This window comes from Scyliorhinus torazame, chromosome 12, assembly GCF_047496885.1.
Source record: "Scyliorhinus torazame isolate Kashiwa2021f chromosome 12, sScyTor2.1, whole genome shotgun sequence".
Taxonomy (NCBI): Eukaryota; Metazoa; Chordata; class Chondrichthyes; order Carcharhiniformes; family Scyliorhinidae; genus Scyliorhinus; species Scyliorhinus torazame.
The window spans coordinates 189,236,778-189,263,370 of record NC_092718.1 but is presented as its reverse complement, the minus strand read 5'-3'; positions in this window follow the sequence as shown (position 1 = coordinate 189,263,370).

The window sequence follows — 26,593 nt, the reverse complement described above, 5'->3', positions numbered from 1 at the left end:
CACTGCCCTCGCTTCCCCGTCCCATAGAGAGGCCAGTCCACATTCTGATATTATCCATCCATTTCACCTTGGTCTTCCTTGTGCACATTTTCCAGCTGTTCTGATTCGCATTACCTCTTTTCCAAACATTCCCTTCCTGTTTGCGTCATGTGTCTAAAATACACACGCTTTCTTGATATCGCTGCCTCAAACAGGTTCCTTTCAACACCAGCTTTCTCAAGCACTCACTTGTTGGTCCACTTGAATATCCATGATGTGTGTAATATGCATCTGAGTCCTTTCATTTCAAGTGATCTGATTTGAGCCATGTCACTTTGCATGATGGTCCAATTTTTACAGTCATACATTGTCACTGGCCCAACAAGAGCTTTCAGAAGATGAATGTTCATTGTAATTGAAATGCTGTGGCTACTCCATGCTCGTTTTAGTAATTCACAATGCCATATTTCTTATTAAGTCGAACCAGAATGTATTTGATAGACCCTGCACTTTCTGTGCTAACTGATCCAAAATAGCAGAAGATGTCAACCTGTTGAAGCTGAGGATTAATATTGCTGAGGAGGATTTTGAAATGGGTGTGAAGGTTGCAATGCGCACTTCCTCTTGGCCCTGTCCACCGTTCTTCCTTCTGGTCTCCACAGCCCGCTCCACCACCTTGATCGTTATAGTTGATTAGTGGGCCAGCACCTGTGCAGGAGGGCAAGAGTGTGGCTGGGAATGGACTACATCGCCATGGGGCACCCTGCCTGTCAAGACAAATGGCCACATAGAGTTGGGCTCTCGCAGGGCAGCACGGTGGCGCAGTGGTTAGCATTGATTCGATCCCGGCTCTGGGTCACTGTCTGTGTGGAGTTTGCACATTCTCCCCGTGTTTGTGTGGGTTTTGCACCCACAACTCAAAGATGTGCGGGGTAGGTGGATTGGCCACGCTAAATTGCCCCTTAGTTGGAAAAAAGGAATTGGGCACTCTAAATTTATTTTTAAGAAGAGTCGGGCTCTCGCTCCAATAATCCCTATCGGGCACTTGTTTGCGAGCCCATTGAGGCATGAGGTGACCACTTGAGAGGACAGCTGGTGCTGCCTGAGGCCAAACCCTTTGAAGGCCCTGCCAACTAGTACCATGTGTACGCCACTGCTTCCAGCCTCAGTGATCTCAATATGATCTGTTTGATTGGGGTTGTAAGGGAATTTCCCAGAATTATTTTCTTGCAATTCCTCTGAGATGTTTTTCCATTTTGTTTCGGCTCTCCGAGGAGATTGGAAGTTTCATCATTGGGGAAGCCGTGGATGGAATGATAGTCCACTGAAGTTACACCATCACATTATAGGACTTGCTCAATGGACAGACTGGTTTTTCCTTATCCTTTTGTTTTAAATGTACATTAAAACATGAGAGCGCAGAACTGAATCTCTTCAATTGGATGCAACTACCTCGCTCATGTTGACCATGGGATGCCTCATGGGACAAACGTCCAATTAATTGTGGAAGAGGTTACTGGGACCTCAGACCAGAGCCTGGGATATAAAGCAGTTGTGAGGAAACTTTTTGCTTAACCCAGGGGAATAGTGAAAGGTTAGGCCGGTAATTCTAAGGAGGCTAATGTGGAAATCCAATAAATAAAACAATGGTGGACATCATTTAATTCTGTAGCTGGATGGTGTTTGTCATGCGGTGAGATTGGAAATAATGAATAGAAAGATATAAAAACCTTATTTATTTTCTTTTTAGGTAGTGGCTGAAACATGTTCATAGACCTTTTCCCTCAGTGATTTGTGTTTTGACACGTTTGCAGGCTGTGACATTTTTATCACTTCCCAAGCTGATCCCGAAACCTCAGCAACAAAAAGAGGCCAGCATTAATCCACACAAGGTACATTATTCATCGGGAATGCAGTGCAGTGTGTCTGAAATTGCTTTACAAATTAATGCATGAAGAAATGAAAGTGCTTAATTTCCATAAATACTTATTTTAAACCTAATTTCTGAGGGATCATTTTTTTGATGTTGGACAGAATACATTGCTTATTATTTCTCACAATTTATTTATTTCCTGGAAACCCATTTAACTGAAAGCTTGATGAAGTCACAAAGAAAAAGGAATTAAAGATCATCTCTTCCTGCTGGCTGTTAGCTTTGCAAAGGACTGAAGTAAATCTTACCACGATAAGATAGTCAATGAAGATCCCGGTAATTATTTTCAATTTTTAGGCTATTTATGTCCAAGATAGAGACAAAACCATGATCCTTCCGACCTGCTTCTTCAAATGATGTTCAAGTCCCTATGTTATTCTCTAAGCCTGAATAAAGATTGTAGACTTCCAGTTAACACAAATACTTTATTCAGTGGGTTCGTTCTGTTTCCAGAGCTTAACTAGATATAATACAGTCAAGAGGTATGACCAGTGACGCTAAGGTAAACTATCTATGCTGAGCTGTCTGTGTGTGCTGTTGTTCACTAGCCCTGTGCTTCTGAAAGAGGCGGATCCTCCCTTGGGCTGGACCCTTTAGACCCGTCTCTGATGCTGCCCTCTCGTGATGCTGTGGTTGTTACATCTGTCTGTAGTCCCTGGTGTATGTGCAGATGTATGTACAGATGTACAGATCACTACATCCCCCCCTTTTATTGGATATGTTTTCTAGACTGGCCTCAAGAAAACTGTACATAACAAGTGGTGAGAATATGCAAATCTGCACACTTTGAAAATGATAAAAGTAATACAGAAACAATTAACTGTGTTGTGAGTCCATCGTGAGAAATGTCCATATTCGTCTTGTGCGTTTGTTGAAGTGTCGTTACAAATCTAGCCGGTCGCGTGCCTTACAGCTTCTGCTGGTGCATCTTAACGGTGGTAGTAGGGATGATATTTTGATGTCATCAAGAGTACTGTCTGGCGTTGTGTAGCGAGGAACGTCCTGTGGACAAATGGACTCGGTCAAGTCCAGTATGGGAAGTACTGGTGTTGTAGGTTGAATCTCTAATAGATCCCGGCGGTTACGGTGAAAAAGCACTCCTGCAGACGATTTGACAATGTAGGACCGCGGTGCCTCCTGCCTGATCACCGTGGCTGACTGTGGTAGTATGTATTGGGGGTCATGTGGGACTGGAAGCCCTAATGTCATTGGCTGACAGATCCCGGGTCCTGGTTGGCCGTTGACCTCAAGCTCCGTCCTGAAGGCGAAGTATAAGAAGCCGGTGTCTTCCCCCGCAGGCCAGTTTACTATCGGGCTGCTGGGGAACAGACACGCTTAATAAAGCCTCATCGACTTCACTCTATTCGTCTCATGGAGTCTTTGTGCGCTACAATTTATTAAGCGTGCCTAAAAAGGACTATGGAGCTCAGGATCATTCCAGAATGCCTGAGGATCAGCCCCCACGCAATGAATGCAGCAGCAGCCTTCAAACACTGGCAGACTTGCTTCGAGGCCTACATCAGATCGACCACAGGCCGAGTCTCAGACGAACAAAAACTGCAGGTCCTGCACTCGAGGGTGAGCACGGAGATTTTCACCCTCATTGAAGACACCGACGATTTCCAGATGGCATTCACAGCACTCAGAAGTCTCTACGTTCGCCCAGTTAACCAAATCTACGCTCACTACCAGCTCGCGACAAGACGGCAAGCTCCCGGAGAATCGATGGACGAGTTCTACGCCGCGCTGCTGATTTTGGGACGAGCCTGCAGCTGCCCGTCGGTGAATGCAAACGAACACACGGACATGTTAATGCGCGATGCTTTTGTGGCAGGTATGCAATCCTCCCAAATCCGCCAAAGACTTCTAGAAAAAGAGTCGCTAGGACTCTCAGAGGCATGGGCCCAAGCAGCCTCCCTAGACGTGGCCGCGCGTAATACCCGCGCCTACGACCCCGACCGCGCGGCAGGCCATTGGGCCCCGTACGTACCCGTCGCGGCAAACCCCCTACCCCCCCCCCCCCGGACACCCCACAGGCTTGCGCAGTCCAAACGCCGAGTCGCACCGGGGGCGCCCGCTGTTATTTCTGCGGCCAGGCGAAGCACCCCCGACAACGCTGTCCGGCCTGCGCAGCCACCTGCAAAAGCTGCGGGAAAAAGGGCCATTATGCGATTGTGTGCCGATCCCGCGAGGTCGCCGCCGTCCCGGGGCCACAGGGAGCCCTACAAGCAGTCTATGCCTCCCAACACCCCCAGCACGCCTTGTACGTGCAGCCGCTCTGGGTCCCGACCACCGCGGTCCCGGGAGAACTGGGAGCCCTGCACACCGCCCAGGCTCCCAAACCCCCCTCCCCGCAGCCCATGTACGACCCGCCGCCGGCGCGCCCGCTTTGGGTCCCGGCCAACACTCTCCACGGAGAGGAAGGGGTTTTTCGCGTCCCGAACGCCACCCTCACCCCCGTCCCGCGCCCCACGCCTGACCCGCCGGCGCCACCTACTTGGACCCCGACCACCGCTGTCCCCGGTGAGGGAGTTCCTCGCGCTCATTGCGCTCGTGGCCCCACGCCTGACCCGCCGGCGCCGCCAAACTTGGGCCCCGACCACCGCTGTCCCCGGCGAGGGAGCTCCGCGCGGTCCTAGCGCTCGCGGCCCTGGCGCTCGCGGTGAGGGTGCTCCGCGCGGTCCTAGCGCTCCCCAGACCCCCCAGCACACCATGTGCGACCCGCAGACGCCGCCATTTTGGGTCCCGACCACCACGAGGGGAGGAGGGGCGCCGTTGTGCGACCCGCAGACGCCGCCATTTTGGGTCCCGACCACCACGAGGGGAGGAAGGGCGCCGCCATCTTGGACCGCCCCCGACCTGTACGACGCATGGGGGCGGCCATTTTGTCCACCCCGCCGCCATCTTGTGACCCCCCAGCCACGTGCGATGTATGGGGACGGCCATTTTGTCCATCCCCGACGCCATATTGGACGGCAACAACGGACCCCACCCCACTACTACAACCACGGCTGGCTTCGGTTACGCTCGATCAGGCTCGGCCCCGGACTCTCCAGACGATGACGACAACAGTCCTAATTAACGGCCACGAGACGCCATGCCTAGTCGACTCCGGGAGCACGGAAAGCTTTATACACCCCGAAACGGTAAGACGCTGTTCCTTAACCACCTATCCCAGCGCACAAAAGATTTGCCAAGCTGCAGGATCCCATTCCGTACAGATCCAGGGATTCTGCATAGTTACCCTAACGGTACAGGGGAGGGAGTTCAAAAACTACAAACTTAACGTCCTTCCCCAACTCTGTGCCCCCACCTTGCTGGGATTAGATTTCCAATGTAATCTACAGAGCCTTACGTTTAAATTCGGCGGCCCCATACCCCCACTCACTATCTGCGGCCTCGCTACCCTCAAGGTGCAACCCCCGTCCTTGTTTGCGAACTTCACCCCGGATTGCAAACCCGTCGCCACTAGGAGCAGACGGTACAGCGCCCAGGACCGGACCTTCATTCGGTCCGAAGTCCAGCGGCTACTAAAGGAGGGCATAATCCAGGCCAGCAATAGTCCCTGGAGAGCGCAGGTGGTAGTAGTGAAGACAGGGGAGAAACAAAGGATGGTCATTGACTATAGCCAGACCATCAACAGGTACACACAACTAGACGCGTACCCTCTCCCCCGCATATCCGACATGGTCAATCGGATTGCCCAGTATAAAGTCTTCTCCACCGTGGACCTCAAGTCCGCCTACCATCAGCTCTCCATCCGCCCAAGTGACCGCAAGTACACAGCCTTCGAGGCAGACGGGCGATTATACCATTTCCTACGGGTCCCTTTTGGCGTCACAAACGGGGTCTCGGTCTTCCAACGGGAGATGGACCGGATGGTTGATCAACATGGGTTACGGGCCACGTTCCCGTACCTCGACAATGTAACCATCTGCGGCCACGATCAGCAGGACCACGACGCCAACCTCCAAAAATTCCTCCAGACCGCCAAAGCCTTGAACCTCACGTACAACGAGGACAAGTGCGTTTTTAGCACCGATCGGCTAGCCATTCTGGGCTACATAGTGCGCAATGGGATAATAGGCCCCGACCCCGAACGTATGCGCGCACTCATGGAATTTCCCCTCCCGCACTGCCCAAAAGCCCTGAAACGCTGCCTGGGATTCTTTTCGTACTACGCCCAGTGGGTCCCCCAGTACGCAGACAAGGCCCGCCCCCTAATACAGACCACGACCTTTCCTCTGTCGACAGAGGCTTGCCAGGCCTTCAGCCGCATCAAAGCGGACATCGCAAAAGCCACGATGCGCGCCATCGACGAGTCCCTCCCCTTCCAGGTCGAGAGCGACACCTCCGACGTAGCTCTAGCGGCCACCCTTAACCAAGCGGGCAGACACGTGGCCTTCTTCTCCCGAACCCTCCACGCCTCAGAAATCCGCCACTCCTCAGTAGAAAAGGAAGCCCAAGCCATAGTGGAAGCTGTGCGACATTGGAGGCATTACCTGGCCAGCAGGAGATTCACTCTCCTCACTGACCAACGGTCGGTAGCCTTCATGTTCGATAATGCACAGCGGGGCAAAATTAAAAATGACAAGATCTTAAGGTGGAGGATCGAGCTCTCCACCTTCAACTATGAGATCTTGTACCGGCCCGGAAAGCTGAACGAGCCGTCCGATGCCCTATCCCGCGGCACATGTGCCAACGCACAAATTGACCGCCTCCAAACCCTCCACGAGGACCTCTGCCACCCGGGGGTCACTCGGTTTTACCACTTCATCAAGTCCCGCAATCTCCCATACTCTTTAGAAGAGGTCCGTACAGTCACAAGGGACTGCCACATCTGCGCGGAATGCAAGCCGCATTTTTTCAGGCCAGATGGAGCGCACCTGATTAAGGCTTCCCACCCCCTTTGAACGCCTCACTCTCGATTTCAAAGGGCCCCTCCCCTCCACCGACCACAACGCATATTTCCTTAATGTAGTGGACGAATACTCCCGCTTCCCTTTCACCATTCCCTGCTCCGACATGACCGCGGCCACAGTCATTAAAGCCCTGAACAGCATCTTCACACTGTTCGGTTACCCCGCATACGTCCACAGCGACAGGGGGTCCTCTTTCATGAGTGACGAGCTGCGCCAGTTCCTGCTCAGCAAGGGCATAGCCTCAAGCAGGATGACCAGCTACAACCCCCGGGGGAACGGGCAAGTAGAAAGGGAGAACGGCACGGTCTGGAAGGCCGTCCTACTGGCCCTTCGGTCCAGGGACCTCCCAGTTTCACGGTGGCAGGAGGTCCTCCCGGACGCTCTCCATTCCATCCGGTCGTTATTATGTACAAGCACTAATCAAACGCCTCACGAGCGTCTCCTTGTCTTCCCTAGGAGGTCCTCCTCTGGAACGTCGCTGCCGACCTGGCTGGCGGCCCCAGGACCCATCATGCTCCGAAAGCACGTGCGGGCACATAAGGCGGACCCGTTGGTCGAAAGGGTTCACCTCCTCCACGCAAACCCCCAGTACGCCTACGTGGAGTACCCCGACGGCCGACAGGACACGGTCTCCCTGCGGGATCTGGCGCCCGCCGGCACCACGCACACCCCCCCGACACCATCAACCCAACCGCCCCCCTTCCTGCCACCGCCGCACCCCGCGACCGCCCCCTTCCCAGGAGGATCAGTCCCCCTCCCCTTTGCACCGACAGCTGAAACCGTACGGCTCCTGGAGGCGACAACACTGGTACAAGCACCACCACCACCGCCGGGGCCGAGGCGATCGACACGGATGACCAGACCGCCCGACCGACTCGTGGCGTCGATGTAAAACAAAGATGGACTGTTCAAAGAACATTTTGTTTTTTCCTATACCCGCTGTAAATAGTTGTAACAGGACAAAACTGTCCAATACTGTACTACCATGTAAATGTTCTATCCTCCCAGGACCAGCCCTGTAAACCCTTACCACCATACGAAGCATCACCCCGCCGGGTTCATTTTGGACAAGGGGTGAATGTGGTAGTATGTATTGGGGGTCATGTGGGACTGGAAGCCCTAATGTCATTGGCTGACAGATCCCGGGTCCTGGTTGGCCGTTGACCTCAAGCTCCGCCCTGAAGGCGAAGTATAAGAAGCCGGTGTCTTCCCCCGCAGGCCAGTTTACTATCGGGCTGCTGGGGAACAGACACGCTTAATAAAGCCTCATCTACTTCACTCTATTCGTCTCATGGAGTCTTTGTGCGCTACACTGACTCAGACCATCCGCCTTCTGGGTCCCTGATTCTGATTGTGTCACCTATTGTCAGTGAGTGGGATCGTTTGTTGATCGTAGTATAGTTTTTGTTTGGAGCATAGTGCCCGCATGTTGTCGAGAACCGGTGCATTGCGGGATCTCGGAATTGCTTTGCTGATAGGGTTGTCCGGATGTCTCTGCCGAAGAACATTTGTGCTGGTGACAGTCCTGAGCTCAATGGGGTTGCTCGGTACGATAACAGGGCTAGGTTGATGTTGGAGCGTGACTCAGCTCCTTGCTGATGAGTCGTTTAATGATGTGGACACCTTTCTCCCCTGTTCCATTTGATTGCGGGTAGCGATTCTGTGTCGCACCGTTGTCTGACCTCAACTTTTTCCTGTGTTTGTGGTATTGATTCTGGATGTCATCGTTTGTGAAAGCTGTTTTGCTTGTTTCTTCTGGAGCAGATGTGAATTTGTGAGATTCTTTATCATGCCATGGCATGTTTGTAGTCTTGTCATTGTTTTGCAGTGTGCTGTGGCATTGTCCTTCATGTGCAGGTTTGTACCATGTTGTACAGGTCATTGTTTCATTGTTGTTGTTTCTGTCGTTTCTGTCTTTGCTGTTTTCGTTGTCGTTCTTGTTGTTGTTTTTGTCATTTCTGTCTTGGTTGTTTTCATTGGTGTTCTTGTTTTCATTCTTGTTTTTCTTTTTGTCGGGCTGTTAATTCTGTTTTCGTTGTTTTCGCTTTTATTCTTGTTCTTTTTCTTGTCGTGCTTGTTGTTTCTGGGATGCTTCTTGGTGCTTTTGTCATTCTTGTTGTTTTTGTTGTTGCTGTTGTTGATCTTGTTTCTGCTGTGCTTCTTGCGGTTTTTGTTGTTCTTGTTGCGTTTAATGAGTGTGCCATGTGGATGATTTGAGTCATTGTCACAGTTATTGGTATCAGTGTCCTTTGTGGCATCGGCTACATTGAGCGTGTCTTCTTGAGAATTGTGAGAAAGATCTGATGTTGCATTGATGTTGGTGACATCAGTTATTTGTGATGGATTCAATTCCTCTTCTTTGCTTATTTGGTACTCCTCTTCTAGAGTCATTTCTGGTTCACTTGAATCATCATTGATTTATAGGTGCTCCTCTTTTGGAGTCATTTCAGGTTCACTTGAATTATCATTGATTTCTTGGTGCTCCTCTTTTGGAGTCATTTCAGATTCATTTGAATCATCTGTGATCTCTTTGTGCTCCTTTTCTGGAGTCAAAATCTTCAAGATTTCTATTGACGTGGTCGCTCTGGACTCTTGGGTGGCCGTCCTCTGATTATTGAGTGCTTCTGTGCAGACGAGCTGAGATATGTCAGTCTCGCTGTGATCCTGCACATCCTGTATGGGAATTGTGATTTCTTCGTCACTTGTCTCACATACAGTGGGTAGACATTCAGTGTCTTCTTCTGGTGGCTCAAATAAGCTTGATAGATCTTCATGGTCTTGTACATGCATGGCGTTCACTATGGAGTGTTTGCTTGCTTCCATTTTTGAGTCTGTCACCGAGCTGTCTGTGGAGGCTTGCGTCACTCTCTTTGTGGAGGCTTGCGTCGCTGTCTCAGTGGAGGCTTGTGTCGCTCTCTCTGTGGAGTCCTTCATCGCTCTCTCTGCAGAGTTTGTCATCGCTCTCTCTGTGGAGTCTGTCATCGCTCTCTTTGTGGAGTCGTGCAGTGTTCTCGCTTTAGAGTTGATCTGTGCTCTCTCAACGGAGTCGTTCTGTGCTCTCTGTGTGGCGTTGTCTTCGTCTTGGGTATTGCTGTCATCCCATGTATCGACGATCTGCCATGGCACCATGGTATTGGATTCATCTAACATGAGAAGAGTCGTATTGAGCTTTTCAACTGTGTTGCTGATGCTGTGATCAGGATCTCCGAATAACTCAGCCATGTCTGAGCAGTATTGTGTGTATTGTTCGATAGACAAGTCATCGCATTTTGTTTCGGAGTTGTGATCATTCTCTTCATGTTCAATGAACAAATCATCTTCTTGTGTGGAGGCTGGGACCCTACGTGGTGCGTGGACCACTCTCTGTTTCTTGGCGTCAGGCCGCAGCATAATCCTGCACTCACGAGTCGGGATGTCACATATCCTGGGCTGAAGGTTCCCCATTCCGAAGAACTCATCGTCGGGATCTTCACGGTATGACACCTCTAGTTGCGGTTCGGATTTGTTACTGGGGTAGCCATCTCCCAAGATTAAATCTTCGTCTGAGTCATAGTCTACACGGACTATATCATCTTCTAGGGCTGTGCTAACTACTTGTTCCAGGCTGTGAAAGTTATTTTCAACTGCTGGTGTAAGTTTGGGCATTGTTCTGTCTTTTGAGACAAGAAAATTGGGTTTTGCAGCTTTAAATTTATTTTTGTTCATTTTCGTGCATTTCCCTTTTAAGTGGGCGTGGTCCTGTCCTCTGACATCATGACGCTCATGACATCATGACGCTCATGACATCATGCATAGGACTCGATTGCCCATGCGCACTCCGAGTTTCCTGCACTGTGCGCTCTTTTCCCAACTGCGCATGTGCGGCTCCTTTCTTAAGATGGCTGCCACTCAGAACCTCCATCTTCCTCCGATTCAACCCTGCCTCTGCCTCGTGGTGAGTGTTCGTGCCATTTTAACCGATTTTGTTCTCTAACTGATGGTTCTATGTTTGTAGAGACTCAAAGTATTGATTTTGTTTTTGTTCATAAGCAAGGCATTTTTGTATAGCGATTTATAGAGTTAGATACTTATTTTGTGAAAGTTCTGTAGCCACCCAAATTGGCCAACTCCCGATTTAAAATGGTGAACGGCAAAGGCTGATGGGAAAGTCAGCCAACAAGACAGAACCCAGCGGCTGCAGGTTTGCTGTGTATTTACCTCTGCAAAAACCAGACAACATTGATACCAGCGACCATCAGCATAACAAAGTAACAGCCATCTGCATACTGATGAGCAATCCCCGGGAACAATAAGTAACATTTTGACACACAAAGCAAAGCCAGACTCCTCGGCGCCAGCAGGAGCCAACACAAAGGAGGTGAACGAGCACCTCAAGACCGCCCATTGATCAGGGAACCGCTCCAGTATTGGAGAAAATCGAACTAAGCGATTGGGACACAGTCCAATCACTTGGGACCAGGTACAGGGTCCGCCCCGAAAGGCGGGAAGCCCCTGGGGACTATAAGAGTTGAGTCCCAAGTTCAAATCGCTCTCTCTTCACTTCTCTCTTCACTCTTCAGCAGCTCCTCTTCACTCTCTTCTTCCTGCCCGGGTCACGCAGCAACACGAACAACATTGACCATGACCGGTGCAGTGAAGACCGACAATCGTAAGTCTTAATTCAACGCTCGCTACGAGATAGGCGCTCCTAGCTACCAATCCGTACTAACTTTGAATCTCGCAGGCTCAGAACCCGAACAAAAGGCCATTTGTTCCCCTGGCCTGGTGGGTCAGTCAAAAGTTAAGTATAGGCCTGTTAGTTGCAGAAGTAGCTTAGACGTAGAATGTGTGCATGAGTAGCGATTACTGTGTATAATAAATGTGCTTTGATTTAAATCTTACTAATCGGTGTATTGGATTATTGATCATTACTCGGACTTGAACCTCGTGGCGGTATCATAAGGATACCTGGCGACTCGAGAGCAAAGGTAATAAAACAGAGCAATTGAACCAAGGAGAAAATCAACAACAGTTCTTCCCACAAATTTTTATCAGATAGTCCAGAAATTAATTGATGCATTATCACAGTGTCTCTGAAATCAGCATAATCACAGCCTTGTGGTATTAACTTGAGATTTGTAATAAAATCAGAGATGGGCCCTCTGTTTCTCTGACAAGAGTTAAATCTTTCCAGCATCGCACTAGACTGACTGTTACAATGTTTAGCAAATGTTTTGAGTAAATGTCTACTTTGGTGTTGTCCTCACCTTCTAAGTAATTAAAGCAATTATAGATTTCTCTAGCTTCATGCCCTCCTGTTGAGAGTAGTATGGCTATTTTTGTTGCGTCAGAGGCAGTGCTTAAATCATTAGCTGTGATAAATATTTGGAACAGCTGTTCAAACATTTTCCAGTTATAACTTAAATTACGGGTTGTTTCCAGCTGCCATGGAGTTCCAACAAGTTCCATCGAATCAGTTAGTCATCGAAGATCCATTTGCTGCGAAGTCTTCCACAGTCGAATATCCAGTTTAAGTTTTTCTTCTCTTGCTGGTGTCTAGCTAGCTTTCTGAAATCACACCTGGTACCATATGTTATTCTCTGAGTCTGAATAAAGATTGTAGACTTCCAGTTAACACAAATACTTTATTCAGTGAGTTTGTTCTGTTTCCAGAGCTTAACTAGATATAATACAGTCAAGATGTATGACCAGTGAAGCTAAGGTAAATTGCCTATGCTGAGCTGTCTCTGTGTGCTGCTGCTCAGTAGCCCTGTGTTTCTGAAAGAGGCGGATCCTCCCTTGGGCTGGACCCTTTATACCCGTCTCAGATGCTGCCCTCTAGTGATGCTGTGGCTGTTACATCTGTCTGTAGTCCCTGGTGTATGTAAGATATACAGATCACTACAATTCCTATTTTGCAGAAGGGGGAGATAGAATGGTACAGCACCGAAGGCCACTTGGCCCATCAGGTCTGTGCCTGAGTAGGGGTGTCTCCCTCAGTTAAAACCACCAAATAAAAATTAGCTAATCATTCATCTCGCTCAAGAACAGAGGGTGGGATTCTCTCAGCCTACGGTTGGAGAATCGCCGGGCCAGGCGCGATGCCGCCCCGACGCCAGTCCGCCGATTCTCCGGTCGCTGGAGAATCGCGTCATTGGTGCTGGCGTGGTCGGCACGGCGCGGTCGGGGGCGGCTCTACGTGGCCCCCCCCCCCCGCCCCCCCCACCCGGCAATTCTCCGCCCGGGATGGGACGAGTGGCCGCCCAAAAATACCCAAGTCCCGCCGGCGCCATTCACATCTGGTCTTACCCGGCGGGACCTCGGCGTCCATCCTGTCGGGGACGGCCTGGCGGAGGGGGAGTATCCGACCCCGGGGGGGCCTCCACTGTAGCCTGGCCTGCGATCGGGGCCTACCAATCGGTGGGCCGGCCTCTCCTGGTGGGGGGGGCCTCTTTTGCTCCGCGCCAGCCCCAGTTGCCCTACGCCATGTTGCGTCGGGGCCGGCGCGGAGAAAGAGGCTACCACGCATGCGCGCATTCGCGCCGGTCGCAGAGTGCATGCACAGACCCGCCACGCTCATTTGACGCCGGTATCAACAGCGGGAGCGGTGTGGGTCGCTCCAGTGCCGTGCTGGCCTCCTGTCGGGCAAAGGATCGCTACGCATAGCGGTCCGATGACGCCATCGTTAAACTCTCCAGTTTTTATGACGGCATCAACACTCTGCCTTCAGATGGGAGAATCCCGCCCAGGAGGTGCGGGGAAAAGACCAGCATGTCTTCCAACATACATCAGGAGCGACACGGAATTAACCTTTTGAGTCTAACGACTTTTCATCACAACTGAAAGGGGGGAGAACATGGTAAAAAAGGCAAACGGAAATCCCGTTGGAGAGAAGAGCAGTACTTCTGTTAGGAAGATGTTGTGGGAAGAAAAATAGCAGTGAAACCTTAAAATAAGCGAAATACTGCAGATGCTGGAATCTGAAACAAGAACAGAGGATACTGGAGAGATTCAGCAGGCCTTTATGGATGTTTGTGCCACCTCTCTGTGAACAAAATGGCCACTACATTCACTTCACAATAGTTCTTTCACAGTGTATGCTGTTACAAGTCTCTGGTGACATATATATTTTATATATATGTCTTTTTAGAATTTCAGAAAATAAAGTTGAAATCAGTGGTCCGAATAGTGTTAATATAACTGGACGGTGTGCTAGGACGTTTCAGAGGCCAGTTAAAAGTCAACCATATTGCTCTGGATCTGTGGTCATGCCAGACCAAGTAAGGGCTACAGATTTCCTTCCCTAAAGGATATTAGCGAAGCTGATGGGGTTTTACAACAATCAATTTACAGTCATCATTAGACTTTTAATTCCAAACTTTTTATTGAATTCAAATTACACCATCTGTCATGGGAGGGTTCGAACCTGGGTCCCCACATCGGTACCCTGACTCTCTGGTTTACTAGCCGAGTGCCAATACCACCATGCTGCCACTTCCTGCGTGATAAGTCTCCTCTCTACTGCTAGGCCTTTGGACATTTGAAAGCCTGGGGAATTGTGGTATCAACAGCAAGCTGGATTAGGAGGAATACATATATTTCAAAGGGTTATGGGGCTGAAGCAGATTACAGTGAAAAAGAAGGCTGAGAGTAAGATCTAAGAGTTTCAAGTATAAAACCGTTCTAATTAAAAACTCTTGAGTTCCAAATTTTTAATTTCTAACTGATGCACTAAGCATCAAGAACCACAAAGACATGTGAGACTTTAACCAAGGCTTTAATACACTACATAGGAAGCTTACCCGACACAGACGACCCCAGACAAAATGGGTCAGGTCTCAGAAGCTGGGTCTTCTACTTAACTCCCGGGGGAGTGGCCAAGGCGGAGCTCTCCGTGGCCAGGTCAGGTTACATACAGGTGACCGAACCTCTACAGAGCTACAGTACAATACACAGTACCATACACAGGATTACAGGGCCACGTTACACACAACTATTATATAACTATGTACAATGCTAGGGAAGTACAGTGGTGTATCACCACACTAACACTAGAATCTTCAGTTGTCCTCGACCTAACAGGGTATGAACAGCTAGTTTGATGAATCAAGCAGTATTTATTGAGCAAGATTTTACACATACTTAACACAAAGTAGTAAAGACAACCTAAAAGTTCCTCATTCCCCAAGTTTCTGAGAATCCTTGAACATTGCCAACACAGATATCTATTCTCCTTTCTGACTCAAAAGTGATGTTCAACTGTGTCCAGAATAGTCATTCTGCAGAAGCCATTGTAACACTTGGCAACAAAGATTATGTTTTCCAACGTTTACCCCTCATTCTCATTATCCCTCCTCCATTATTTGGAAATAGCCCAAATTTACCTCTTCCATTGGCTTAGAATCTGGTGTCACCTCATCTCTGTAATGGGAGTCATATAGACTAAAGACAAATGTTTGTCCCTTGTTTCCTTGGGCCCCTCGGAGTTTACACTCCATTGCAACTAAAAAATACATTTCCTCTAGATACAAAAGTTATAAACAGAGTCGCATTCTCTTCTCAGCATATTTTAACCCATTCCACAAATACTAAAACCATTAAGAATAAATGCGAAAAATATTTCTACAATTTCATAATATGAAGGTTTCCTTCTGGTACAGACCAATTAAAGTAGTGCACGGTTTGTTTAAACTTGATGGACAGAAATTTCCCATATGTTTTCAGTGTCAGGTTCTGATTGAAAACTGGCGTGTAGCTCTCCAGCTGAGTTTATTATCCAGATTTTGAGGCACTCTAAATAAAAAAAATGAGTGGGTGGTGTTAACCGCGTTACTCTGGGGGGGGGCCTGATAGAGCCGGCAAGGCCGGTTCCACAGAGATCGGGGTGCCATCTTTAAAGTGTGCTCCAATTAGCACAGAAAGTCATCTCAGATCCCCGCCCCCCCCCCACCAGCAACACCCACATCCCCACCCCCAAGGACATTGAGGATTCCCTTACAAGCATAGGGGGCTCTATCCACCACACCACTACAGCGCAAGCAACGCAACCCTCCCACCACAATGTGGACCCCCCCCCCACCACAACGCCAACATCGGCGATTTCCCCTCTCCACACCCTGCCCCTCCACCCTTCGCAGGCATCGGGGTTCTCCCCTCCCCACTAAAACTGCAGTCTCACCAAACTCTTCCCTCTCCTCCCACAGCCGCAGTCTCGGGGGCACCTAACCCCCTGACCAGCATCAGCCCTCCCCAACACACATAAGGAGAACCTCTTCCATGGGGCTGCCAAGAGTGCCCACCCCTGTCACTGCCAGGTTGGCCCTGCTAATCTATGCCTGCCTCGCAGTGCCAATCTGTGCATGGGAAAGTGCCAAGGCACTGCCCTAGCATAGCCCTCCGCCCCAGAGGACTGTACTTATCTTGGTGTCCCCAGGGGGATACCCTTGACTGTTTCCCATCTTCACCAACCGTTTTGAACCTTGCTGAAGTGTATTCAATATTCTGTGAGGGAGGATAATGTGGAGGGGAGGACCTTTAAACAGATGCCAATGCATTGAAATGTATTTAAATTAGGTCCTCGCCCTTTCTGGGCAGTAACTTTATTACATCACCGGCGAAGGGTGGGGATTCTTGTGCGATTTTGCATCCGCATTGAAGTTCTCGCTGACGGTGATTGTGGGCACAAAAACACCCCCATTGTGGCATTCTCAGAACAAACTACTTTTAGCAATTTCTTCAAACAGAGCTGCTGAATACAGACTCTGAGGCAACTTAAGTCATAAAACAGTTAAGTGTCTGTTTCTGGCCAACAACAGCTGCAAAGTGTCCAGCTGCCTCGACTATCCATTGTATCACTGACAAAAATTCAAACTAAACCATTTAAAAAGTGGTTCAGGAATAAAATCCACAGCTGTTACAGACCAGCAACAAACCCGGAAAAAAAAATCTGAATCTTGCAGGAGACCATTGTGGTAGTATGTATTAGGGGTCATGTGGGACTGTGAAGCCGTGATGCTATTGGCTGACAGATCCCGGGTCCTGGTTGGCTGTTGACTCCTGGCTCCACCCTGAAGGCGGAGTATAAGAACCCGGGCTTCTCCCCGCCGCTCCATTCTGTTGCTGAACTGCTGGGGACAAGTCTCGCTCAATAATGCCTCATCGACTTCATCTCTACTCGTCTCTCTCGTAAGTCATTGTGCGCTACAATTTATTGAGCGAGCTTAAAGGACTATGGAGCTCCGGATCGTCCCGGAATGCCTGCGGATCAGCCCCCACGCAGCGAACTCGGCAGCAGTTTTTAAACACTGGCAAGCTTGTTTTGAAGGCTACCTCCGAACGGCCCCCAGCCGGATCACAGAAGACCAGAAAATGCAGGTCCTGCATTCAAGGGTAAGCCCGGAAATTTACCCTCTCATAGCAGACGCAGAGGATCTCCCGACGGCGCTCGCAGCACTGAAGAGCATTTACGTTCGCCCCGTGAGCCAGGTCTACGCACGCTACCAACTCGCAACGAGACGGCAAAGTCCCGGAGAATCGTTAGAGGAATTCTACGCCGCGCTGCTAATTTTGGGACGGGGCTGCAGCTGCCCACCGGTGAACGCGATTGAACACACGGACATGCTAATTCGCGATGCGTTTTTGGCAGGTATGAACTCTCCCCAAATCCGCCAAAGACTTTTAGAAAAAGAGTCGCTAGGACTCTCAGAGGCACGGGCCATTGCAGCTTCCCTAGATGTGGCCTCGCAAAACGCCCGCGCCTACGGCCCCGACCGCGCGGCAGCCCCTTGGGCTCCATGGACCCCCGTCGCGACAACCCCCCCCCCCCCCCCACAGGCTTGCGCGGTTAAAGCGCCAGATCATCCCGGGGGGACCCGCTGCTATTTCTGCGGGCAAGCGAAACACCCCCGGCAGCGCTGCCCGGCCCGCGCAGCTATTTGCAAAAGCTGCGGCAAGAAGGGCCATTACGCGGCTGTGTGCCGGTCCCGGGGGGTCGCCACAATCCCCGGAGAAGAACGAGCCCAGCGCATCCCAAACGCTCCCCAACCCCCCCAGCGCCCCATGTGCGACCCGCGGGCGCCGCCATTTTGGGTCCCGGCCACCACGAGGGGTGGATGGGCGCCGCCATCTTGTGACTCCCCAGCCACGTGCGATTCATGGGGCGGCCATTTTGTCCACCCCCGACCACGTGCGACCCATGGGGGCGGCCATTTTGTCCACCCCCGGCCGCGTGCGATTCATGGACGCCGCCATCTTGGATGACAACAAAGGACCCCAGCATCGACGGCTCCACGGGGTCCGAAGAAGACGCCGAGACACTACGACCACGACTGGCTTCGGTGACGCTAGATCAATCACGGCCCCGGACGCTCCAGACGACGACAACAACGGTGCTGATCAACGGACACGAGACATCATGCCTGATCGACTCCGGGAGCACCGAAAGTTTCATTCACCCCGACACTGTAAGACGCTGTTTTCTGACCATCCATCCAAGTACGCAAAAGATTTCCCTAGCTGCAGGATCCCACTCCGTAGAGATCAAAGGGTTCTGCATCGCGAACCTAACGGTGCAAGGAAGGGAGTTTAAAAACTACAGGCTCTACGTCTTTCCCCAACTCTGCGCGCCCACATTACTGGGATTAGATTTCCAGTGTAACCTGCAGAGCCTAACATTTCAATTCGGCGGCCCAATACCCCCAGTCACTATCTGCGGCCTCGCAACCCTCAAGGTTGAACCGCCGTCCTTGTTTGCAAACCTCACCCCGGATTGCAAACCCGTCGCCACTAGGAGCAGACGGTACAGCGCCCAGGACCGGATATTTATTCGGTCTGAAGTCCAGCGGCTGCTGAAGGAAGGCATAATCCAGGCCAGCAATAGTCCCTGGAGAGCCCAGGTGGTAGTAGTAAAGACCGGGGAGAAGCAAAGGATGGTCACAGACTATAGCCAGACCATCAACAGGTACACACAGCTAGATGCGTACCCTCTCCCCCGCATATCCGACATGGTAAATCGGATTGCCCAGTATAAGGTTTTCTCCACCGTGGACCTCAGGTCCGCCTACCACCAGCTCCCCATCCGCCCAGGTGACCGCAAGTACACAGCCTTCGAGGCAGACGGGCGTCTATACCACTTCCTAAGGGTCCCATTTGGTGTCACGAACGAGGTCTCGGTCTTCCAACGGGAGAGGGACCGAATGGTTGACCAGCACGGGTTGCAGGCCACGTTCCCGTATCTCGATAACGTAACCATCTGCGGCCACGATCAGCAGGACCACGACGCCAACCTCCAAAAATTCCTCCGGACCGCTAACGCCTTGAACCTCACATACAACGAGGAAACGTGCGTCTTTAGCACAAACCGGTTGGCCATCCTGGGATACGTAGTGCGCAATGGGATAATAGGCCCCGACCCCGAACGCATGCGCCCCCTCATGGAATTTCCCCTCCCCCACTGCTCCAAAGCCCTGAAACGTTGCCTGGGGTTCTTTTCATATTACGCCCAGTGGGTCCCCCAGTATGCAGACAAGTCCCACCCGCTAATACAGACCACTACCTTCCCCCTGTCGACAGAGGCTCGCCAGGCCTTCAGCCGCATCAAAGCGGATATCGCAAAGGCCACGATGCGCGCCATCGACGAGTCCCTCCCCTTCCAGGCCGAGAGCGACGCATCCGACGTAGCTCTGACGGCCACCCTTAACCAAGCGGGCAGACCCGTGGCCTTTTTCTCCCGAACCCTCCACGCCTCAGAAATCCGCCACTCCTCAGTGGAAAAGGAAGCCCAAGCCATAGTGGAAGCTGTGCGACATTGGAGGCATTACCTGGCCGGCAGGAGATTCACTCTCCTCACCGACCAACGGTCGGTAGCCTTCATGTTCGATAATGCACAGCGGGGCAAAATTAAAAATGACAAGATCTTAAGGTGGAGGATCGAGCTCTCCACCTTCAACTACGAGATCTTGTACCGTCCCGGAAAGCTGAACGAGCCGTCCGCTGCCCTATCCCGCGGCACATGTGCCAACGCACAAATGGACCGTCTCCAAACCCTCCACGAGGACCTCTGCCACCCGGGGGTCACTCGGTTCTACCATTTTATAAAGTCCCGCAACCTCCCCTACTCTGTGGAGGAGGTCCGTACAGTCACCAGGAACTGCCACATCTGCGCGGAGTGCAAACCGCACTTTTTCAGGCCGGATAGAGTGCACCTGATCAAGGCTTCCCGCCCCTTTGAACGCCTCAGTCTGGACTTCAAAGGGCCCCTCCCCTACACCGACCGCAACACATACTTCCTGAACGTGGTGGACGAGTACTCCCGTTTCCCCTTCGCCATCCCCTGCCCCGACATGACAGCGGCCACAGTCATTAAAGCCCTTGGCACCATATTCACACTGTTCGGTTGCCCTGCATATATCCATAGCGACAGGGGGTCCTCCTTCATGAGTGACGAGCTGCGCCAGTTCCTGCTCAGCAAGGGCATAGCCTCGAGCAGGACGACCAGCTACAACCCCCGGGGGAACGGGCAAGTAGAGAGGGAGAACGGCACGGTCTGGAAGACCGTCCTACTGGCCCTACGGTCCAGGGATCTCCCAGTTTCCCGGTGGCAGGAGGTCCTCCCGGACGCTCTCCACTCCATCCGGTCGCTGCTGTGTACCACCACTAACCAAACGCCTCATGAGCGCCTCCTTGTCTTCCCCAGGAAGTCCTCCTCCGGAACGTCGCTGCCGACCTGGCTGGTGGCCCCAGGACCCATCCTGCTCCGGAAACATGTGCGGGCGCACAAGTCGGACCTGTTGGTCGAGAGGGTTCACCTCCTCCACGCGAACCCGCAGTACGCCTACGTGGCGTACCCCGACGGCCGACAGGACACGGTCTCCCTGCGAGACCTGGCGCCCGCCGGCAACACACGCACCCCCCCGACACCGATCATCCCCTCCCTGCCACCGGCGCACCCCGCGACCACCCCCTTCCCGGGAGGATCGGTCCTCCTCCCGTGTCCGCCCAGGAGTGAAACAGGAACAAACACCGAAATGCTCCCGGAGACGACAACGCCGGAACAAGCACCTGCACCACCACCGGGGCTGAGGCGATCGACGAGGAAGACCAGACCGCCCGCTCGACTCGTGGCATCGGCGTGACACCAAGAATGTTGTTGGACTGTAACAAAAAAAAAATTTCTCTTACTAATATTGTAAATAGTTTCACAAACCTTGTACATAGCCCAGTGTAGGGCGAAAACTGTAATGACATGCCCGAAATTTTCCTCCCAGGACCAGCCTTGTAAACCCCTACCACCATGCGAACCACCACCCCGCCGGGTTCATTTTTAACAAGGGGTGAATGTGGTAGTATGTATTAGGGGTCATGTGGGACTGTGAAGCCGTGATGCTATTGGCTGACAGATCCCGGGTCCTGGTTGGCTGTTGAACTCAGGGCGGAGTATAAGAACCCGGGCTTCTCCCCGCCGCTCCATTCTGTTGCTGAACTGCTGGGGACAAGTCTCGCTCAATAAAGCCTCATCGACTTCATCACTACTCGTCTCTCTCGTAAGTCATTGTGCGCTACAACCTTGAAAAGATTTATTTCAAAAGTGAGGCATTTCTTAAACAGGGCCTAATGTATGTCAGTGAGCACCAAAGTGATGAGTGCTTAGGATTTGGTGCAAGTTAAGGATTGGATTGGATTTGTTTATTGTCACGTGTACTGAGGGATTGTTGTCGTTGCACCACTCCACTAGGTTCTCTATTTCCCTCCTGTATTCTGACTCATTGTTATTCGCGATCCGGCCCATTATGGTCGTATCTTCAGCAAACTTGTAGATGGAGTTGGAACCAAATTTTGCCACCCAGTCATGTGTGTACAGGGAGTAGAGTACGGTGCTAAGTACGCAGCCTTGCGGGACCCCGGTGTTGAGGACTATTGTGGAGGAGGTGTTGTTGTTTATTCTTACTGATTGTCGTCTGTGGGTCAGAAAGTCGAGGATCCAGTTGCAGAGTGAGGAGCCAAGTCCTAGGTTTTGGAAATTTGATATGAGCTTGGCTCATGCAGTCGCACCCAACTTGACAATGATAAGGAGGCATTGGAGGAGGGTGGTGTGGTCAACCATGAAAAAGCTGCAGCCAGATTGAGAAGAATGAGGAGGAAGAGTTTTACCTTTGTCATACAGGATGTCATTTGTGACTTTGGTTGAGAGTGTTTTTTGTACTGTCGTGAGAGATTAAACCTGATTGGAGAGATTCAAACATGGAGTTCTGTGAAAGATATGCACAGATTTAGGAGGTGACAACATACTCATGGAGAGGAGAAATGACGATGGAAGACAGATGGGATAGTAATTTGTAACAACAGAGGTATTAACGCTTGACTTTTGAGAAAAGGGGTGACCTCAGTGGTTTTTAAACAATGTGGAACAGTACCTGAGGAGGGAGACTATTAACAGTATCAATTAACGTGGGAGCCAGGAAGGGAAATTGTTTGGCCAACAACATAGTGGAGTTTGGGCAAGGGAGCAGGAGATGGGTCTCATGGACAAGATGGGCTCAGACAGTGAAAATAGGGGAGAAACCAGAGAAAGGTGCAAATTCAGGGCTAGGGCAGTGGGGAACCTTAGAGTAAATTTGGTTTGGTGGGCTAGGGGCAGGGTGTGAAGTGGCAAAGCTAATCGGATGGTGTCTGATGTGTTGGGTAGGCTGGGTCGAGCTGAACTGCACTTGATGAAGTGTAGCGAGAGACAGACCTCCAACACTTGATAAAATGCAACACAATTTCATTCAACATCCAAACTATTATACATGTTCAACTGTGGGTTGACACTATGCTGACTTGACTGTAGACCTGACACTAGTCTGACCAGACTAACCTAGCTACCACATGGTGTAGGTACTGGCTAGCTCACGAGCTTTGACTGTCTCAGAGGCTGGCTCCCGAGAGAGCGGGAAAACCGGTGCCCTCTGGCTTTATAGTGGTCGTGTCCTGTCTGGTGATTGGCTGCTCTGTTCTGTGTGCTTACTGGTCATCCTGTGTGTCAATCACTGCCTGCCTGCACTCCATTGTATACATAGATGTATATTATGACAGTGTCAGTCTAAGTGACAAAGCTGTTCAGGAGCATATGTAATTGCTGTTATCCATTAACCTGGCAATTTAAAATTATTCATCCCCTGCTCCCCAGCAACCACCATCCCAACATTCTAACCGAAATTGACATGAAAACTGCCCTTGGTGTTGACTCCATGTGGGAAATGCCAGAGAAAACTGCCTAGCAATATATTGAAAAGAGTTATATATTTTCCTGTCATCTTTATCCGTTACGAACTCCTATTTCTAACTTTGCAATTGAACCTTTTCATATTGCAATTACACTCTCCTGACAGTGGAGGCGTTGCAGTGCCATCACGAGTAGGACTCTGTAAGGGTTCCATGATAGGAACTTGTGGTTTGGTAAAATTCCCCTTGGCTCATACATCACAAGTCTCTGGAAAACCTGGTGGGCACTACGATTCACAGTCACTCCATTCTGCCTCTTTCTCCCATTGTTCCACTTGACTATTCCACTCCAGCTGCAGCAGCAGGTCCTGGAAGCAGCGACTCTTAGAGCCAAATTTCTGTCTCCATTCCAGCCTTTGAAGGCCTGGTGCAGACATTCTTAAATCTCAGTCCTTCTCGATTCTCCTCACAAGCACTGCAAGGCCATGCAGACTTTGCAATATCCAAGCTGTTTGTACATCTTTGATGGTGTTTTCTCGTCTGCCATCAATCAGGTGTTATGTCCATCAATCAAACTCCATCTCCTGATGACCACACCATGTAAGGTCACTCATCACCCTGGCTTGTAGTCCAAGGGTCATTGGGGTCAATATGGGAAGAACAGTTCCTTTTTTAAAACAATGGGAGGGGGGGGAACTATTCAATCAAAACAGCAACGGTGCAAATGAAATGCAAGAAAAATCTTTGCACAAAGTGTCCAAATTTCCAGTTAACAATATCACTAATTATATAACTGATCAATAATCAAAGCACAATCACATCTAGGTTTAAATGAATGGCCGCGATTTACCGGCCACATCCTGTCGGAATCGGGACGGGACGCAGCCGATCGATCCTGGGAGAGGCCTCTCCCGTGATTCCCGATGGTCATTATGCCTCGCGAGATGTAACAATGGGCAGGACCCAGACTCGCACAGTTAAAAGATCTTAAAAGCCGCCAGATCTAACCTACACCCGGCATCGTCGAGGAGACCCCAGCCGTGGACCAGGCAAAATGGTATTTGGAGGGTCTCCCAGGCAATCAGAGGTCCCCGGGTGGTCAGCTTCTGGCCATGTGCCATCTGGGTATCTTGGCATTGCCAGCCTGGCACCCTGGCAGTGCAACACAGATGCCAGTCTGGCACTACCAGGATGCCCAGGTGGCACTGCCAAACTGGCAAGGGCACTGCCAGGGGCCAGGCTGGCAGTGCCAAGATGCCAAGTTGGCATTTTGCCCACACCAGAGATTGGGTCTGCGGGTGCGCTGCCAGTATGTGATATGGTGTGGGGGAGCCCGAGGACCCTCCCAACAGGTCAGCTGAGGCTTTGGGGTGTGTGGGGTTGTGTAGGGGTGTCGAGAGATCGAGGTGCCAGTCCATTCACCGAAGCTCCAAATGCACGAAATGATGCTAAAGTATGGCCTCTGGGGGCATTCCCCAGCAGGGTCGGAGACGAAACAGAGCATTGTTCAGTAGCGGGGTCATTCCCAGTGCTGCAAGCTAATCCTGCCAGAAAGGACCTTTTTTGAGTTAAATCGCATCCACAAAGATTGAATATAAAATAACTTTGAATATTTAATATAGTCTTAAAAGCAAAAGCAAAGCAAAAAAATAATGCAAAAATCCAAAATTGTAAAAACTAGTGGCTACGGGCCTCAGGCCTACAACGTTGACCCAGATCATCTGTTGTCCAGATCATTGGAGAGCAGGCGTATGACTGAAGATATGTGTTAAACCCCGTGGAAATCCTGACATACTGACCTCCATTGCCTCAGAAATATGAGCTCCTGATGGCAATTCCCTTGTTCCATGGCACCCTCTGCAAACGTCTTCGACTCTGAGTTACAGGCAGAGATTTCAGCCAGTTCTATGGTACGTAGCTGAATTATTAAATAATTGACTCAAAACATGCACTAAATACAGATTAAATCCTCATCTAACTCCAGGGTAACGTGGGAACTGCACCCCATCCCTAACTCCCATTTACCCCTACCCGCTCCCAACCTAACCATTTACCCCTTCCCAACCACCAACTACATCCCACGACAACTGTTCCCCGATCTGACCGGACTACTCATCCGGACCTCATCCACCTACCACCTTACCCATCTGCCACCTCACTCTTTGCCAGCTCATCGACCTGCCACCTCACCCGCCCTAGCCACCTACTAGCTCACACACCCACTACCTCACCTACCTGCCATCTCACCCACCTGTCATCTCACCCACCTGTCACCTCACCCACCTGTCACCTCATCCACCTGCCAGTTCATCGATCTGCCACCTCACCTACCCTAGCCACCTACTTGCTCACACACCCACCATCTCACCTACCTACCACCTTACCCACCTGCCACCTTACCCACCTGTCACCTCATCCACCTGCCAGCTCATCCACCTGCCACCATGCACCAGCCAGCTCACCACCTGCCACCTCACTCACCTGCCACGTCACCCATCTGCCACCCCATCCACCTACAAGCTCACCCACCTATCAGCCTACACACCTGCCAGCTCATCCAATTGTCACCTCACGCACCTGCCACATCACCCACCTGCCACCATACACACCTGCCACCCCATCCACCTCCCAGCCTATCCACCTGCCACATTACCCACCCATGCACCTACTAGTTCACCCACCCACCACCTCACCTACCTGCCACTTCACCCACCTGCCACCCCACCCACCTGCCACTTCACCCACCCTACCCACTTACCTCACCCACCTACCCACCCTATCAATTCACTCATTCATCCATTCACTAACATTCAAACTGCACCTTTAAACTTACCAGACGGTAGCTAATGCCATAAAAAGAGGTGTGCCCTAGCCAACCTCCCTTTATTGTGATCTGGTGGAAACGCTGGGCTCGAAATACCCAGCAGGAGATGCAGAGCAGCGTCATGGCCGGGAAAGTTTGTGCAGAGCGGTAATCTGAGGATCCGGGCCATTGCAATTCTAACATGGCCAACGTATAAAACAGTTTCTATTAGAATGATGGACATCAGAATATATAATGAGAATATCAAAAATAAGGACAGAATCTGTGACTTTAAAATTGGAACTGAATTATGCCGATTCATGTTCTTCTAATTATTCCTCTGATGTGGCTACACACATAAAGCTACCATTAGATGAAGCGGCATGATCCCCATATCTATACTGACAATGCATTGAGAGGAACTCACACCAGTCTTTCTCTGTGCAAGGCCACAGAAGACCCAATAACTCTTAAACTGTGATCATTATAGATCATAGAAGATTCAATTATATGTAGGCATCTCCAGAGTTTTTTTTATACAATTATGGTATAAAGGCATGGGGGTAATCTCTATTTAACTTGCCAGGTGGAACCCCAGTTCTGCGGCCCACCCAAGTACTCACCATTACATTTAATCTCGTCAGGGTTAATAATAATAAAAACATTTATTATTGTCACAAGTAGGCTTACATTAACACTGCAATGAAGTTACTGTGAAAATCCCCCAGTCGCCACATTCCGGCACCTGTTCGGGTATACTGAGGGAGAATTCTGAAT